At 39.2% G+C, this 19,198-nt stretch overlaps 1 long non-coding RNA gene across 1 annotated transcript; it reads left to right on the top strand.

Moving 5' to 3' along the window:
• The first annotated feature begins 268 nt into the window (after positions 1 to 268).
• Positions 269 to 10,409, top strand: LOC125964900 (uncharacterized). The gene is made up of 2 exons (XR_007478235.1): positions 269 to 384; positions 9,940 to 10,409. It is a non-coding gene; the product is annotated as an uncharacterized LOC125964900 (long non-coding RNA).
• Positions 10,410 to 19,198: the final 8,789 nt, after the last annotated feature.

Below are 19,198 nucleotides of genomic sequence, written 5' to 3' on the forward strand. Positions count from 1 at the left end.
TCCAGTGGAGTCATTGGTATGCTTCACAAAACAAACAGAATTTTCATTAGGAAGGTGTTTATTAAATGAACATGTTTTGAAGAAAGCTGAGGAGACATATGAGCTAACTCTCATCATTAGTAACAAAACCTCTGGGCCTGGAAGGGAGGAGCCAGAGCCTTCAGCCTGCCAAGAAGTGCTGAAAGTCAGCTCCAGAGCAAAAAGTTAGAAAGGAAATGTGTGAACAGTGTGTGCAGCCAGACCCATTTCCAGATGACGAGACTTCTGAGGAAAACACATGTGGTGAATTTAAGCACGTCTTGAAATAAAGAAACAGACCTTTCACTTGCTGTCTGATGGCGGGGACTGTCTCATAGGAATGGTCTTGGGGACATGGTGGCAGTGGTGAGTACTGAAATCAGTGTTGTTACACTGCTGCATTTTCACTTGGGCTCTCCCCTTGTGATATGATATGATATTCTCCCCAGAGTATCATGTCTGATTTAAGACCTGCTCCCATGGCACAAATCAGTTTTCTCACGCAGTGTCTCAGATGGAAAGGATGCTGTGCAGGAACTGTAAAAGCCACCAGCCCAGATGCTGTGCTAGGCTGGCTGTGGTGTATAAAGAGGACCCTGGGAAGGGGAGACTTTCTGAGACCAAAGAAAACAAGTTGTTTCTCTGAGGAGCTGAGAGATTTTCTCCATTTCCAGCAAAAGGTGGCTCTCTGGACCGCCTCAAATAAACCATAAGACAAAGAGGCTTCAGAACAAGGGATGTCATTGGGCTCCCATTCTCCTTGCTTTTCGTTAGGGAAAAAATGCTTTCATGGGAAGTGCTTCATGGGAGGTATTGAAAGGGTTATGTTTACAATAGTAAGTCTGCTTATAGATCACACTTTAATTTCAATTTCTTATTCAGACTTTATTACCCAGAACACCTGCATGGAAGTAAGCATTTGAGTTTTAAAAGTTGAGAGCATTTAGTCACTAAAGCATTTAGTCACTCCCACTCAGTCTCCATGGAACCACAGATATAACTCCTTGGAGGGAAATCCCATCTCTTCTTAATTCCCAGGCAGTTTAGCAGGACAAAATGGTGCCCTCCTTTTCTCTGAGTTTCAAATACAAGCTCCCTGTTTTCCTTTTCATGATGTCTACAGAGATCATGGGCAAGCAGGGTGCTGGGTACACTCTCTGGGGAGATACTGGAAGTCTTGGTAATGGGTAGACTAAACCCCAAGTTTGTAGGGCCCTGGGAGGGGGAAGAACCAAGGCTTTCTGTCTATGTAGACTCCTTGTCTTTGGTAGGTACACCCTATGGAGTTTCAGGCAGGGTGAAACCACATTAACTTCTTTAGAAAATGAGGAGGATGCCATTAGAGCAGGAAGACTTCAGAGGGAGAAGATGTGGGGAGAGTAATGGGGCCAGTGGAGGCTATGGGTCATTCAGTGTGTACTCTGGAGGCCCTCCTAAGGCATTCTGGAGAACGTTTTTATTGTGCTTCATGAAAGCATCATCAGTTATTGATTCCTGCTTTCTCCTGGGTAGAGAAAACCCCCCCATCTTGGCTCACATTATTTTGTTTTCAACCTTTGCTCAAGTGCAAAAAGCCCTGGATGTCTCTTTGCTCTTCTGTCTCTTTCTTACTAACTCCACAAGCCTCCTTATGTTTCTCTGTCCCCGGTATTCAGGGGTCTATAAGAGACATTGATTGGGGGAGTGGTCATCTCAGAAAGCATTTATGAAGGAAACAAAGCCTCCCCAGGACAAGGCAGGGGGAACCCGGAGCTTCCCTGACTGGGACTCAGATTGTAGAGCATCTTGGGTCCTCTGACACAGCCCAAGCTCTTTTTCCAGCTAAAACATAGTCACTGACCTATTGATTATTGAGATATGTTTTTAAAAGCATCTGGAATCGGGCAGTTAGTTCCTGCTTAATGCAGAATGTTAAGTCAGGGCCTCTGATTCTTTAATTGATCGAGGATTCATTATTTCCCTTACATAGTTGTATGTAGACTCAGGCCAATGGGAAAAATAAAGTAGAAGAAAAAGTTGAGAAAGTGAATCCAAAGATTTATTAGCCCCACAAAGAAATACATTGTTTACCCATTCATTTCCCAGTAATTGCTTGTTTATTAAGATGACCACTCAAACAGAAAGCCAATAGCAGAGATTGTCTATAATAAAGAGGGGTTATGTGTTTACTGTAAGTAGATGGTGTTGTGTTTCAGATCTTAGAGCTCCCGGATCAGAAAAAAGCACAGTGAGAGTGCCTACACTACAAAACTAAAGGTGGGCTATAGTCCATTATGAAAGGGAATTTCACTAGAGCCTATGGGCTTTCAGAGAAAGGTGCTCTGGGTAAGGGGGGTTACCAAATATGATAGTTATTTTCTGGAACTTGAGAGATAGTGTGTTGCACTGCAAAGAGTGCAGGCTTTTAGGTCAGTCAACCATGGTTTCAAACATAAGTATGTCATGTATGAATTGCATTAATAGTTGTGTAACCTTGGGCTTATTTTTCATCCTTATCTGAGAGGTAAAATAGCATCCTAGTTAAGAATGTGGATTTTGCAGCTAGGATGCTGAGTAGGACTCCTAGCTGCAAAAAGCTCTAAAATCCTAGAACACTCTGCCACTTTCTAGCTATGGGATCTTGAACAAGTTATTTTACTTCTCTGTGCTTCTGTTTCCTCCTCTGGTCAAATAAGGGTGACGGTGGGTAGCAGAATTGATACACAGACCCAGATTGCCCTGGCTGACCTAAGTTTACCTGCCGGTGAGCTTCCTGTGCACAACTTCCCATCTCAAGCACCTGGTCTTTCTTCCCTAGAAGGCTGAGGGCTTTTTTCTGGTACCAGGCAGCATGCTCCACTGCACAGACAGTCTGGCCTTGTTGGAGCTGATGACCTTCGGGCAACCTTCATGCAATGGGAATGGGAGTCTTGGATAAATATCCCAGCTGCCTCGCTCTCTGGTGGAACAATTCTAAGAGCATCTTACTAGGTTTCTCTGAGGGTCCCCGGGAAGATTGAGCCCACTTTCCCGCAGCAGTGACATTTCCTTTGTTGAGCAGTCTCCCATTTGTTTGTTCACCTCCCTAAATCAACTCCCTCCACCCAAGCCCTTGTCTCTAGTACTGTTTTCTAAGGTAACTGTACCAGTTTATATTCATACCAACAGTGTACAAGGGTTTCCTTTTCTCCACAAGCTCACTGGCATTTCTTATCTCTTATCTATCTTCTTGATAGTAGACATCCTAATAGGTGTGAGGTGATATCTTGTTGTGGCTTTGATTTGCATTTCCTTGATGATAAGTGATATTGAGCACCTTTTCATGTAACTATTGGCCATTTGTATGTCTTCTTTGGAAAAATGTCTATTCAGGTCCTTGGCCCCAAATTGGATTATTTGTCATGTCATCTACAAACAAAGAAAATTTTATTTTTTCTTTCTGATTTGGATGCCTTTTGTTTTATTTTTTTCTTGTCTATTTGCTCTGGCTAGGATTACTGGTACCATATTGAATAAAAGTGATGAGAGTGGAGTGGGCATGCTTATCTTGTTCCTGATCTTAGAGGAAAAGCTTTCAGTTTTCATCATTGAGTATGATGTTAGCTGTGAGCTTGTCATATATGGCCTTTATTATGTTGAGGTAATTTACATCTATACCTAATTTGTTGAGAGTTTTTATCATGAAAGAATGTTGAATTTTGTCAAAGTGTTTTTCTGCATCTATTGAGATGATAATATTACCCTTCATTTTGTTTATATGGTGTATCACATTTATTAATTTGTGTATGTTGTGCCATCCTTGCAACACAGGAATAAATCCTACTTGATCATGGTGTATGATCCTTTTAATATATCATTGAGTTCAGTTTGATAACATTTTGTAAAGGATTTTTGCATATGTTCATCAGGAATAGTGGCCTGTGATTTTCTTTTCTTGTAGTGTTCTTACCTGGCTTTGATATCTGGGTAATTCTAGCCTTGTAAAATTAGTTTGGATGTGTTCCCACCTCTTCAACTTTGGTAATAGCTTGAGAAATATTTATATTAATCTTCTTTAAAGGTTTGGTAGAATTCACCGGGAAATTATCTGGCCCTGGACTTCTTTGTTGGGACGTTTTTGATTACTGAATCAATCTCCTTACTCTTATTGGTCTGTCCAGCTTTTCTATTTATTTATGATTCAGTTTGATAGGTTGTATGTTTCAAAGAATATATTCAATTCCTCTAGATTATCAAATTTGTTGCCATATACTTGTACACAGTAGTCTCTTATGATCCTTTATATTTCTGTGGCATCAATTGTAATGTCTCATCTTTCATTTCTGATTTTATTTATTTTAGTCTTCTCTTTTTTTCTTAGTCTAGCAAATAGTCTGTCAATTTTGCTTATCCTTTCAAAAAACCAGCTCTCAGTTTCATTGATCTTTTATCTTCCTAGTTGCTATTCATTTATTTCTGCTCTGCTCTTCATTATTTCCTTCCTTTGATAACTTTGGATTTAGTTTGTTTTACTTCTTCTAGTTCCTTGAAGTGTAAGCTAGGTTATTTATGATCTTTCTTCTTTCTTGATGTTGGCATTTATTACTATAAACATCCCTGTTAGAGCTGCTTTGGCTGCATCCCATAAGTTTTATTGTATTGTGCTTCAATTTTCATTTGTTTCAAGATATTTTTTATTTCTCTTTTGGTATCTTCTTTGACCCATTGGTTGTTAAGGAGCGTGCTGTTTAATTTCTACATATTTGTGTATTTTCCAGTTTTCCTCCTGTTATTGATTTCTATTTTCACACCAATATGGTCAGAAAATATATTTGGTCTAATTTCAATCTTCTTAAATTTGCTAAGATTTGTTTTGTAACGTATCATATGATCTACCCTGGAGAATGTTCCATTTGCACTTGAAAAGAATGTATATTCTGCTGTTGTTGGATATATATGTTTGTTAGATGATATATGATTGATTGATTGATATATATATGATATATATATATGATATATATATATATGATTGATTGATTAATTTTTATTTATTTTTTAAAATTTTTGCCTGCATTGGGTCTTCGTTGCTGCACGGGCTTTCTCTAGTTGCAGTGAGCAGAGACTACTCTTTGTTGCAGTGCATGGGCTTCTCACTGTGGTGGAGCATGGGCTCTAGGCGCACGGGCTTCAGTAGTTGTGGCACGGCAGGCTCAATAGTTGTGGCTCGTGGGGTCTAGAACACAGGCTCAGTAGTTGTGGCACACAGGCTTAGTTGCTCCGCGGAATGTGGGATCTTCCCAGACCAGGGCTCGAACCAGTGTCCCCTGCATTGGCACGTTGTTTCTTAACCACTGAGCCACCAGGGAAGTCCTAGGTCCATTTGATTTAAAGTATAGTCCAAATCCAAAGTTTTCTCATTGATTTTCTGTCTGGATGATTTATCCATTGTTGAAAGTGAGGTATTTTAGTTTCCTATTGCTATTGTATTGTTGTCTATTTTTCCCTTCAGATCTACTAGTATTGCTTAGTATGTTTAGGTGCTTCAGTGTTGGGCACATGTATATTTATGATAGTTATATCTTCTTGGTGAATTACCTCTTTATCACTATATAATAACTTTCTTTGTCTCTTGTTACAGTTTTGGACTTTAAGGCTACTTTGTCATATATAAGTATAGCTACCCCTGTTCTCTTTTGGTTTCCACTTGCATGAGATATATTTTTCCATCCTTTCACTTGGAGCCTATGTATGTCCTTAGAGCTGAAGTGAGTCTCCTACAGGCAGCATATAGTTGGGTCCTGTTTTTTAAGCCATTCAGTTACTCTGTGCATTTTGACTGGAGAATTTAAATCCACTTACATTTAGAGTAATTATTGATAGGTGAGGATTTACTAATGCCATCTTTTAATTGTTTTCTGGCTGTTTTGTAGCTCTCTTTTTCTAATGAGATATTTTTCATTTGTTTTCATACTAGTGTTTGAAAGTCGATAAGCTTTACAGCATGTCTCAATTCACGCTAGCCACATTTCAAGTACTCAATAGCTACAGGTGGCTGGTGACTATTGTATTGCATGATTATATTGCAGATCTCTACCTTTGTATGTGTTGTTCCCTCTTCCAGTAATACCTGTCCCCTCTATGTCTGCTCAATGAGCTTCTTTTGTCCTTCAAGAGAAAGTTCAAGTTTGTTCTGTCTAATTTATTCATTAATTGACTTAAGAAACAGAATCAAGAGTGTATTCTTTGGTACCAGAGCACCAGATTCCAATACCCTGGGAGAGTTCCATTAGTGTCTCTGTGTTTTATCTGAGAAATCTAGATTGCAATGGCACCCACTTAAATAAGTGAGTTATGTAAATACAGAACATGCAAATAAATGCCTAGTAAGTGTCAGCAGTTATTTCCATCATTGTTATTTCCAAGACTCCATGTTAGATACTGCACTGATAAGGACTAGTAAGACCCATGACCTTCACTTAATGAGCTTTGAACTAAAGGCCGTATGACATAGGAAGAAGTGTGAGGAAGTTTGCAGGCTCTTTTTACTTATTCCCCCCACCCAGCATTGTGTCTGGCACATAGCAAATCTTCAATATATATATTTGAGGAATTAGTGGATCCACTAAACAAAAGATTTTCAACTGTGAAAATATGATTACTTTGTCACTTGTTCCCTCCTCTTTCTAGGAAGAATAAACAAATTCAGATATCAGGAAGCATGTTTAACTTCAATTTTGTAATCTTGGCTAGAACATCTCTATTTTTTGTTTTGCACACACGCAGTAAAAATCACATACTTCATAGAGGTTTTCATGATAAATGAGAGTTATGCATTTACTAATAGAAAGCATTATCTCCAAAAATTAATAGTAAGAGAGTTCCTACTATTCCAAGAATTAACTTTTAAAAAATTAGAAGGACTATCTCCAATTAATTATTGCAGGCCTGTTTGCTCTTAGGCTAAGCAATTGCCCAGCAACTCATATTTATTTCTGGTTAAAACACACTTCAGTAGTAGCAGCTTGTTCCTGACTGGAGACCAAATGGCTATGCTGTATGTATGTAGCTAACAGGTGACTCTCAGAGAATAAATATGCAGAGTGTGTTTGGAGGGAGGCAATGGAGGAAAAGAGGAACTGGCTTAAGCCAATTATAGAGAAAACATTTTGCTGGTTCAGAGACACATCTGCCTGTGGCTGTTAACAAGTAAGCTGTGGCCGTTTAGTCTTCAGTGAGACTTCTGCCTCAGTTCCCCTTCTAGAACAGCCCAGGTGAGTCTGAGAAGGAGATTGGGAACAAGGATTGTACACAATCATGAAAATATTTCTGGAGCCCACTCCTGCTGTCTTGCAATGCTTTACTCACTAGTCTTGTAATACAAGCACAGTTTCCTGGCTGTTGTCAGAGAGGACTAACATGTGGTTTTAGTAGCCCTCCCCCTGGTCATTTGTGTCATGTTCCTTAGAAGGAAGCTATTTAACATATGGAAATACTTCCCCCCTTTGACACTCTGTAGGGTTATTGAGTTCAGTTATCTTGAGGGCAAATAGCTCCAACCATGGGGTAAAAAATCTCATCATACTTCATTAAGTGGCTTATGAGATAATTATTTAATGGTATGGAATTTTTTGTAGCATGCATTCTTGCAAAATCATCCCACATTTTTGACTTAACTATAGATGATTATGGAAATACTATTCTTAAAAGTCAAGCGTTAGTACAGTAGATAATAAATTACAGTTTTTAAAGAGAGAAAAGACCTTTTATTCCTTATGTGGCTTGTTATAATTTATTGCATTTAGGTTGAGATAATGAACAATTATGACCAAGTTTACATCTTTACAGCAAGTTCCATTGAATAGTAGCCATTTAAATATTTACAAAAAGCTATATGCTCCAAGGCAGTGTTCCTCAAGTATGTCTATGGTGGGCCATGAAAATCTGCTGATGGACCATAAAATGAATCAAAATATTATTATGTTTCCCGTGTAAGTCTTGTAAGTGAAAGCATACAATTCCATTGATGTTTTTTTCTTTTCAATGGCAATTGGGAATGGATAACCAAAGTAAGCCATTGAGGTCTTTTTTATTTATTATTTTTGCTCTGTTGATATGTGTTACAGTCAATATTATTTGAGAATCACTAGTCCAGGGTAGCATTTCCAAACCAAAACTACAAATAAGTCTGGGAACGATGCTCCATGTGTCCTTACTTGGAGATGCATTATACATCTGAGACTCCAAATGGTCGAAACAAGGTTTTAGCATCGTTTAATTAATCCTTTTCTCTCAATTACTTTGAAGCAAAGCCACTTTTGTTTTTTGTTCATAAAACATCTAATAATATCTTAGAGATTACTGTGGTTCCAAGGAAAGCAGTTTGGGAACTGGGTGCTTTCGGGGAACTGAAGAAAACACAATCTAAATCTGTGTACGATCACAGCCAACCAGTAACAGACCTGCAAACATGGCTACATTGACTGTAAAATGTGACTGCCCCCTTTTCAGTCTGTTGTTTGGTGATTTTAAACTATGATTATTTTGACTGTGGTTATTAAAGAATATGTACTGAAACCTCAGTACTATAATGGAAGACCTATAAATGGCTATAATACACATGGCAATTTAAACACAAACACACACACACGCATGTGATTTCTCAGGGGAACAATTCATGTTGTATTCTATGTGAAAGTCACCCCCTAGAGTAAGTCATATATGTGCAAGTGTGCATCAATTAACACATGTGTGCACATGCACTCAAGGAATTAGGAAGTAAAAGTGAACTGAATGAACATTCTTGACCAGAGTAGGGGTTGAAACAGAAGTACAGCTTCATCTTACCCCAACAGGTGAGGGTGAGGGAAAACATTTTCTCTCTGCCTCTTCCCACTTCAAAACTCTTCTCCATATGAAAAACCTCCTTCTGGTATGCAGTGCTGTTAAAAATAATTTAATAGATATTTTCTTATATCTTTGGGAAATACACCTTTAAGATCCACTCCATTATTAAGGCAAGGAGAAGCTTCTGATGGTGGTAATCATGAATTTAAGATAGTCTTAGATTTCAAGATTCCTTGAAAGAGGGTTTTAGAACTTGGAGTAATCTAAAGCATTTTCTTTCACCTGGAGATAACCAATGCCCTGACTTTCATGTAATTTCTTCCTTGCTTTACTTTTACCTCTTATTTATGCATCCCTAAAAAATAGAGTAGTTTTGCCTGACTTTGACTTTAATATAATTGGAATAAATCTATATGACTTCTTTATTTCTTGCTTACTGCATACAACATCGTTTGTAAGATTCATCAAGATGTTGCACGTAGTTATAATTTGTTCATTTTCGTTGCTATGTATTATTCCCAAGTATGAATATACTATAATTTATTTACCCATTCTACTATTGATGCATATTTTGGTTTCTCCACTTTTTAAAAGAAGCCTGAATCATGGCGTGGCAGCTTGGAGGGTAGCTATCAAAAAGATCTGCCCAACCTGTATTCAAGTGTGATGTGAGTGAGACATAAGCCTTTGCTCTCTTATACCACTGTGACTTTGAATGTACTTGTTACTATAGAAGAGCCTATCTTATCATGAACAATATTACTAGTCATAAAAACACAAAAACATTTTCACTAAGGAAATTCTAGACTCCTGTGACTTTTCTGAAAGTTTCATTGAACATTCAAGGAAGGAAAAAAAAAAACATTAACAGTTTCAGAGACTAGAAGAAGAGAGTAAACTCCCTGGTTTACTGGTTGTAGTGGGCAGAATAATGGCTCCCCATGGATGTCCATGACCTAATCCTCACTATCTGGGAATATGTCACATACTTGGCAAAAGAGACTTTGCAGATATAATTAGGTTATGTCCCTGAGAAAGGAGATTGTCCTAAATTATCTAAGTGGGCCCAATCTAGTCACATGACTTTAAAAGCTAATAAACTTCCCTGGCTGTTGACAGAGCAAGATGTGACCAGGAAGAAGGATCAGAGAGATGTGACAACAGAGGACTCTGACTGGCTTTGAAGATGGAGCATGAAGGTTTCCAGACAAATATACAGAAGCCTCTAGAAGCTGGGACTGACTCTTTGTTTCCAGCCAGCAAGAAAACAGGCATCTTAGTCCTACAACTTCAAGGAACTGCATTCTGGCAACAATCTGAATGAGTACGAACCAGACTCTTTCTTAGAGCCTTCAAAAAGGAACACAGGGGGCTTCCCTGGTGGCGCAGTGGTTGAGAGTCCGTCTGCCGATGCAGGGGACACGGGTTCGTGCCCCGGTCTGGGAAGATCCCACATGCCGCGGAGCGGCTAGGCCCGTGAGCCATGGCCGCTGAGCCTGCGCGTCCGGAGCCTGTGCTCCGCAACGGGAGAGGCCACAACAGGGAGAGGCCCGCGTACCGCAAAAAAAAAAAAAAAAAAAAAAAGGAACACAGCCCTGACTCCTTGATTTTCCTTTAGCCCAGTGAGGTCTGTGTCAGAGTTTTGACCTCAAAACTGTAAGTGAATAGATTTGTATTGTTTAAGCCACTAGATTTGTGGTGATTTGTTATGGCAGCAACAGAAAACTAGTACACTTGTGTAACCTTGATATCAAAACCTGGCAAGGACATTATGAGAAAGAAAAATATCAGGCCAATCTCATTTATGAACATAAATGCTATACTAAAAATATTAGCAAACTAAATCCAAGAATATATAAAAAGAGAAAAGCATTATGACCAAGTTGTGTTTATGCCAGGAATGAGAGGTTGCCTGAAAATCAATCAAATCATCACATTGACACATTTAAGGAATATATCATGTGATGTCCTCAGTGGATAAAAAACAGCATCTGATATAATTTAACATTCATTTATAATTAACTTCTGAGGTATTAGTGATGTGTTCTCCTCCTAGAATTGCCACACTGAAGAAATGATGAAATTCTAAAAATGGAATTTCAAGGGGGAGGATGAGGTGATGTAGGGAAGGTGAGAAAGTCTTACCGCGGATGCCCTTGAAACCTTACACGTCAGTGACCCAGACCTGTCCATACAGTTTGAGAATCAGTACACACCTCTTTATTCTCCACTGTTCAAACACCACTGTACACCCTGGAACAGACCAGAACTCCTTTTATCAGGACAATCTGTTGTCGACACCTGCAGGGGCCTGGATTCTACACCTCCTGTGATTTTAATCTTTTCAGAAGCCTGCAAAGTTCATTTCCAACTCTGAGTCTGAGTCATTCTTGAGCCAACAGTTACAATTAGGAGCAGTGTTAGAATACACCCCCAGCCCCTCAAATTTCCATGCCATCTCACTTATTTTCCTTGTTTAAAAAACTAAAAAACAAAAAAGAAACTCCTTTCCTTTGTCTTGTCCAGTGACTCCTTTTGACCTGTTTGCATGAGATGCTGTGGCATTGATCTTCCTTCTTTAACAGGCATCACTGTTTCTTTTAGGATGGATGGATAGGCAAGCAGTTGGCCACTGACTTTCTTTCTAATTACACACCGTTGGGCATTATACATCATTCTGAGGGTGAGCAAGGCTGCCACTCTGCTTTTATACTTTATACTTTACTTTCAATGGAGTCGAAGACCTCCAATGTCTAATTCCTTTCTCTTTTCCTTATTAACAAAATAATTGATGAATCAAGTTGGGTCCTTGGTCAAAACCTTAACTAATGAGTTCTTATAAAATTCGGGAGTAATTCCTTCTATTTATTTTGGAAACACCACGGAATTTTGTAAAAGTTTTTGTCTCTAGGTGTTTCCAATTTTCCTTGTCCTAAAATTCTGAAGTTATTTCTTGCATTCTTTCCCTTTAGATAAAAAATATATGGTGCTGCCAAAAGGCGGGAGGGGGAGGCAGAAAGGGAATGGCTATTATACCTAACTTTGTCTTGATTTGGCTTTGACATGTCCTTTGGTCACTGGAATCCTTATTGCTTCCTCGTGGGTGAAGAGGCAGCAGCCCCCAGTGTCCACAGTGCTGGTTTTGGAGCTGGTTTGAGGGTCAGTCTGGATCTCATCCCAAATCTTCAGCTTCCTACCTTTGCACCTTGAGTAAGCACTTTATCTCTCTGATCCCCAGTTGCATCATCAGGGAGAAAAGTCCATGTCCCCCAAGGGACTGATGTGAGGAGTGCCTATGTGGTGCCCTGGCTACAGAGTCTGGAAAAGTGTAATCTCTATCAATGCTCACTCTCATCCCTTCCAGCTCCTGTCTCAGGGCTGGAAGTGAGGACACCTGCATTTCAGTCCTGGCGAACTCACCATCACCCAGGGCTCTAGCAGGTCATTTTACTTCTCTGAACTTTTGTTTCTTCCTTGAGAAAATGGAGGGGAGGGCTGAGCTGTCAGAAAGGCCACTCCAGCTTTCAAAGGCCACTCCAGAACCCCAGGCTACACTTCATTTCCTATCTGCCTTTCTGAGTCTGTGATCCATGACTCTTGTCTTTGCAACTGGCACAACTCCCTGTTAATCTCTTCTCCAACTTCTCTCCATCAAAGTCAGCCTTCTTCTTCCTCCTCAGCTACCCCTACCTCTTCTTCAACCTCACCCCAACCCCTTAAAATGATCTTTCTCTCTCCTTTTGATTCTCTCCTTGGTTGACCCATATGTACCAGGCAGAATTGATGGGACTGGAAGATCTAATTTTCCCCACCGTAAAGCATCATAGTTCTGGCAACTGAGACCAACAGAATGGTTTTCGCGGGAGGACACTGAATGGAGGTTCTCTCTCTCTCCTTACCAGCCCCTTACCTAGAAGTTCCCTCAGGCATGCGTTCACTCTTGGCTCTTTCTGTCCAAATAGCAGTGATCAGCCTCTAATTGTCACCTCTGATATTACAGGATCTGGCAACTAAGCAAACATCTTCCTTAGAGTCCCTATTAAAGTTTCAGTAAAAAGTTCTTATTTTGGCTTCTCTCTGAATTTTAACATAAGATCTCTAAATACTTCTCCCCATCTGTAGTGTATTTTGGCATTTCCCCTCCCATCTGTCAGACAGTTTTAGTCCCTTCCTCTCTCTAAGGTGTGTGCAGGAAAAGGCCTCCTATGTCCCTAACCATCTTTTTACTTATTTTTTTTTTTTTTTTTTTTGCTTACTTAGATTTATAGTAATTGTCATCATTTATGTGTTTGAATTTTAAAATCACAACTTTCCAACTAGGTCAAAGAGAGATAGGTAGGAGTTTTTCAACTAAACAAAAGACAGAGAGCATTCCAGACAGAGATCACAGTTAGAATTGGGGATCCATCTTGGCTATTATTTAAATGTGATTTGATCCTGTACAAGTTACAGGATATTTGGAGCTTTCATATCCTCATCTATAAAATCTTTCCCACGTCTAAGCTGGGAAGAGTAAATGAGATAACATAAAAATATAATTTGGTAAACTTGAATATGGATTCAAATGCAGGCTCTTATAATTGTCACAAACGAAATTGGAGATAGGCTGGATCTATAGTGAAGTAGGCCCTGAGGATTTCACTTCTAAACACTAAAGTCTGCAAAAACCCTCCTTGCCTAAGAGCTTGTTTCTGGCTGCTGGACCATAGCAAATAGGTGAGCAGGAGACATAGGAATAAACCAGGAGACATATGAGTAAACCTAGACCAGACCAGCAGAAACACCTGGTCAACCCACAGATGTGTGAGCTGAAATGTTGTTCTTTTAAGGCACCAAATTTTAAACCATTAAATATTATGCAGCAACAGATAATTAATATACCATGCCTCTACTCTCTTGCTGCCTCAGACAGCCACAACACTAAGAGGTATGATCAGGGACCCCTAGGTCTGTATATTTTCTCTTCTGAAGGCCCACAAAGCACCCCTTTCTCCAGAGCCACTCCTAATTGTGTATTAGGGAAGGAGATGATAAACAAAATGTTAGTAGAGGTTACTTTTCCTTTTGGTGTAAGCTCAGACAGAAAATTGTGAAGCATCTGAGGGGTAAGGCATAATAGAATATTCCAATCTATCAGACAGGCTATAAATTTGCCTCCTATCACTCCAAAATGTTTTAAATAGGAAAATTTGGAAATTAAGTGAATTGTGGAGCCAAATGACTTGAATGGATCTGATGGAAATTTAACTTTTTGGTCCAACTAGAAACAGATAATTAATAGTTATAGTTGAGGCTAGTTGCAAACTCATAACCAGTTGCAAAAATCGTAACCATATGGGTTCAATGTAAACAGAATCTAATTCAATGTCTGAATGTGATGGCCCCTTACCTCTTCCCCATGTGACAGGGCTGGGAGTGGGGACAGCAAAGTTTAAATGACTTCTGAGGACAACATGAGCATCAGAGAAAAATGGACATGGTTATTGAAGCAGGCTTTCTCCCAGGAATGACCATTTCTCCTTCCTTCTGGTGAGCTATCCACTTTCGGGGCATAAACCAAGCTAGAATTTGTAGGAAGGAGTTATATTTTCTAAGTGCAAATCAGTTACCCGGCATTCAGTGTTATTGTCACAGTGGGATAAGGAGGTGTACCCATTGGTTGCTTTAACAAGTTCAGTCATGGCCTCTAATTCTACAGCAGGAAAAGTGTCAAGTTGTTTCCTCCCTTTTCATAAGCATGTCACAAATTCTCTCAGAGAGATGGAAGCATCTTGCTCTATTGTACCTAACCAGATATATGCTTCAATTGGAGGTTAATACTTTCATAAACCTTATGATTCTTTTTATTAGTGTGATCTAATCTAGAGGCATTCTAATTTCTGAACAAGTAAGTGTATTTAGTAGTTCCAATATGGTTTTCTTAAAGCCATAGGAAAAATCAGGCTGGACAAAACATTTAAAAAAACATTACAGGCAAAAGCTGGAATATAGCTTGACAGATGAGCAGCAAACAACTTCTATTTCTCAGATTCCTCAGTTATCCTTTGTTAATCTTTTGTAGTTATTCCAAAATATTTGGGAAAGAAAGAATAATGGTAAAAACACTGTCTTATTTTTAAATACTTGTCTACATTGACATTTAGTTTTCATTTGTAAGCAAATGTTCATGATAATTGTCGAGTCACTTATGATCAGCACTGGCAGAGAAAATCAAAGATTGTATAGATCAACCACGTAATGTTTAAATCCCTTCTGTAAATTCCAACTAAATGGTCATTCAATTTGTGCTTGCATGCCTGCCAAGACGGGGAGCATCCTACCCTGCATGAATCTCATTATCTCTTTGGACTTCCCTGTTTGGAAGGCCTTTTATATATTAAATGAAATAAGTTCCTAGAAATTTCCAAAGATCAATTACTGTTCACAGAATTATCAAAGATCAGAATTGTAAAGGACTTTCTAGGTGTCATAGTCCAATGCCTTCCAAACTGCAGAAACCACTAGTGGATTATAAAAAACAATTTAGTAGGGTTCAACCAGCATTTTATAAAAGTGAAATAGAATATCACATCAGACTACATCACCTGTAGCAAGGACACATTTTGTTTTGTAAAATTTTGTTATATATGTGTGTGTGTGTGTGTGTGTGTGTGTGTGTGTGTGTGTGTTGGGTTGCAATGCAAAATTTATTTACCATTGATACTTTTAAAGACTTTAAAAGATACTGATATAGTTTACACGCATTTTGTAGATGGAAAAATTTAGGCCCAGAAAAGCAAAATGACTTGTCCAAGACCCCACAACTGGCCAGCAGAGGAATCCAGCTGGAATTCTCTTGACCTATATCTAGTATTCTTTCTGCTATAACATCAATGCTTGGGACTTTGCTGAACAAACCTAATTCCTTTTTGCATATATTGGTCCTTCAACTATCAGTAGCCCTCTTGCCTCCCCACTCAGTTTTCTCTTCTTCATGAGATACATTCCAATTTTTAAAAATAACGCCTCAAGTGAAATCATTTTGAAGCCCTTAATCATCTTCATTTGCGTTCTACAAATGCTTCAAATAGTTTCTACCCCTTTTTAAGTATGGTATATAGAACTGAAAAAAAAATTCAGATGCGTTAGTGTGGCCATCATCTCCATTATTCCAGACATGCTGCTTCTATAAAGGCAATCTGAGTTTGCATTATTATTTTGGGAAGCTATATCATATTATTGAGTCTTACTGAGTTTATTTTCAATTCTACCACCTAATGCCTTTTACTCATGATGGGACAATAAGGAAGGAAAAAAGAAACTAGCATTTATTAAATGCCTACCGTACCCCAGGTATGGTATTACATTTTCACAAGTGTAAATTCGTCTCAGAATAATTTTGTGAGATGTTCATTAGCATCATTTTTTAAATGAATAAACTGAAGTTATGGATGGAATATCAAGGACTTGCCAAGATCACTTAAATTGGCAGAACCAGGGATTGAGAAGAGAGCTGAATGCGGTCTATCATTCTACTGTAAATCTTAATTATCTCCACTGGGAACTTAGAAGGTCCGTTTTAGGAATAAACATCGTATCTTATTTTTCTCACTATACCGTGGTGGATGGGCTGGAGATACCCCATCACTCAGTGTTCTGGTTAACATTGGGTAGAATTCTAATTCTGTAACCTGGTACTGTCTTGATAACTCCTTAACAGTACTTTGCTTTCCTAAGCCCAGTTTAGTCATGCTTTCTCCCACTATTGTATTCCCACACTGTGTGAACTATCACACTCTACCTGGGCCTTACAGACTACATAAATCAGGCTTTTCATTGGTTTAAACTAGAAATCCTCTCAGTGCATTTTATCACTATGGATATTTTAATGCTTTAATGTATGTTAAAGTCCCCAGAGTGATAATAGGAAGTGATAATATGTTCTACATAGTCTTCTCCATTTCACTAGCTTTATTTCAGCTTCCCCCCTCCCTAGCACAATCTAAAAAAAATTATGATCTTTGCCATGTAAGGAGATTCTACCCACAATCAGGTCCCTTGGGGACCTCAGCTTCTTTCTCATGGAATTTATTCTAAACAAATACAGCATTCTTCTTTCAAAATTTCTAGTGAATATAATTTTCTCCCCCGCATTAGGCCATCATTAGATTTTATATTATTATACAGTATGTAAAAGGAGACATTTTTGTTTCAGTTTTGGCCGAGTCTACAAAAGCAGTGAATAATAAAGTAGGCCCCAAATACCGAAATTTCCTAGACAGAGCGGCTAGAGCACACATGCAGAATGCAGACTACCCTAAGGTATTATAGAAGTCTGGTCAGCACTAGCCTATCATCCTTTACCTGGGCACAAAAGAGGCAAGGTGGAGGAGTGTTGTTGCAATCCTTGGGCACTGACTTTCTGCCCCCATGGAGAGAGGTGTGGACTTATCTCTCTCAGTTCAAACTATGTGAGAGGAACTTTAAGGCATCCCATCGAGTTTGGGAACCCAAGGACTGGGGTTGCCAGGAAAATTCTAAGGGCAGGAGGCCATGTGCAGATAAATGGGATGCAACAGAGCTACATGTGGAGAAAGCTGCTCATTCAGTGAGCAAGGGCAAAGTCCATGTTTCCATGGCTCAGGTGTGGACCCTGCAATAGGAAATTGGTCTGGGTTGTCTTAAAAAGTGTCTTGTCCAACTGAAGTCCTACAGGGTGAACAGAGGGACTAACACCAGAATGCCCTGAGGATGGGGGAGGAGTCTTAACAGATAAGCTGGGAGAAAGGCATTTCCTAGTTGAGGGACCTGCCAAGTGGAAGTCCCCAGCAGAGGATCTCTGAGGAACCCACAAAAGAGAATTAGCTTTGAACTTCCCTCATGCTCAGAGAGCAGCAATGGCGATAACCGATTGCCAGTCACGACAGAACTCTTAGCCCACATTCCTCTTTTCATTCCACCTGCTCCATTCCCAGAGGGACCAGAAACTAGAGGGACCATAGCCACTGAGTGGGAGTGAAGCTACAAAATAGTGAAGAAGCTGACTCACTCACTCCCTCATTCTAGACTTCTAAACCCAAATCAGACCTGAGCTGGGTGGAGGTAGGGAAAAGCTTTAACTGGATAAGAATTCAAAGCTTTGACAATTACCCTGGATTGGACTGAGAATTCTGTGGTTATTAAACTGGGCTGGACATTCTCATACCCTAGTAAAGTAACTATTTGATTATTTTCTGAGAGCAATCTGAAATGCTACAGGACAGGTCCAAGATTTCATCCATAGACAGTAAAGAATGAGTTAATGGAGGAAGTTTAGAAGGGAGTGGTGAGAAACAATTTAAATTGTTTGTTTTTGTTATGCATGATCAATGCCAGTTGTTCAGTTAGTAATGAACATAATAGGAATATTATGATAGCCAGTAAAGATCTTTTGTGGTTTTGCTTTTCTCTTTCCACGTATTTACTCTCCCATCTAGCTTCTTATCACTCACAAATTTGATAAGCCTTTTCCATTAGAGTTGCAAGGAGTTATTTCATGAGGCTGGACATTGGCATTGCATGACATTGCATTCTGGTTGGGTTGTAAGGACAGGCTGCCTAGTGACAATGAATAAATTCCACTGGAGAGATCCTATGTTTGTGTAACATACTGGTCACACACAGAGGTCTACTTGTTAGAGAAAGTACTTGCTAAATTAAGAAATGCTGTAACAAATGTTAGTACTAATGTGACTTTTCTTGTCATTGCTGCCACCATCTGAATATAGTTTGAAAGGTATATAGTCATTACTTAGTCTGCTTTGGCTGCAATAACACAATACCAGAGATTGGATAGCTCATAAACAACAGAAATATATGTCTCACAGTTCTGGAGGCTGAAAGTCCAGGATCAGGATGCCAGAATGGTTGGGTGAGGGCTCTCTTCTGGGTCATAGACTTCTCATTGTATCCTCACCTGGAGCAAGGAACTGGGGAACCATGTGGATTCTCTTTTATAGAGGCATTAATCGCATTCATGAGGGCTCCACCCCCATGACGTAAAGCACTTCTCAAAGGCTCCACCTCCTAATACCATCACATTGGACATTAGGATTTTGACATATGACTGCTGGGGGGACACAAACATTCAGAACACAGCACCAGGATGCATTTTTATGAACTCTCCATTCCTTTTTGTGAAGTAGTAGTAGTAAAGTGACTAAGATACAATCTTGATTATTTTTTTAGCTGAAAGCATAAATTTGGAGGAATAAGTGGCTATTTTAAGTCTATTTTAGAGTGAGTATTATATGCCTATTTCTTCAACTACAAAATCTATTTTGGCAAGAATCACAACTTTTATTTAACTACACTTAGTACTTGGCAGTGCTCTGGGCATGCCTTGAAGACGTTAACAGGA

The sequence above is a fragment of the Orcinus orca genome, chromosome 6, assembly GCF_937001465.1.
Source record: "Orcinus orca chromosome 6, mOrcOrc1.1, whole genome shotgun sequence".
NCBI lineage: Eukaryota > Metazoa > Chordata > Mammalia > Artiodactyla > Delphinidae > Orcinus > Orcinus orca.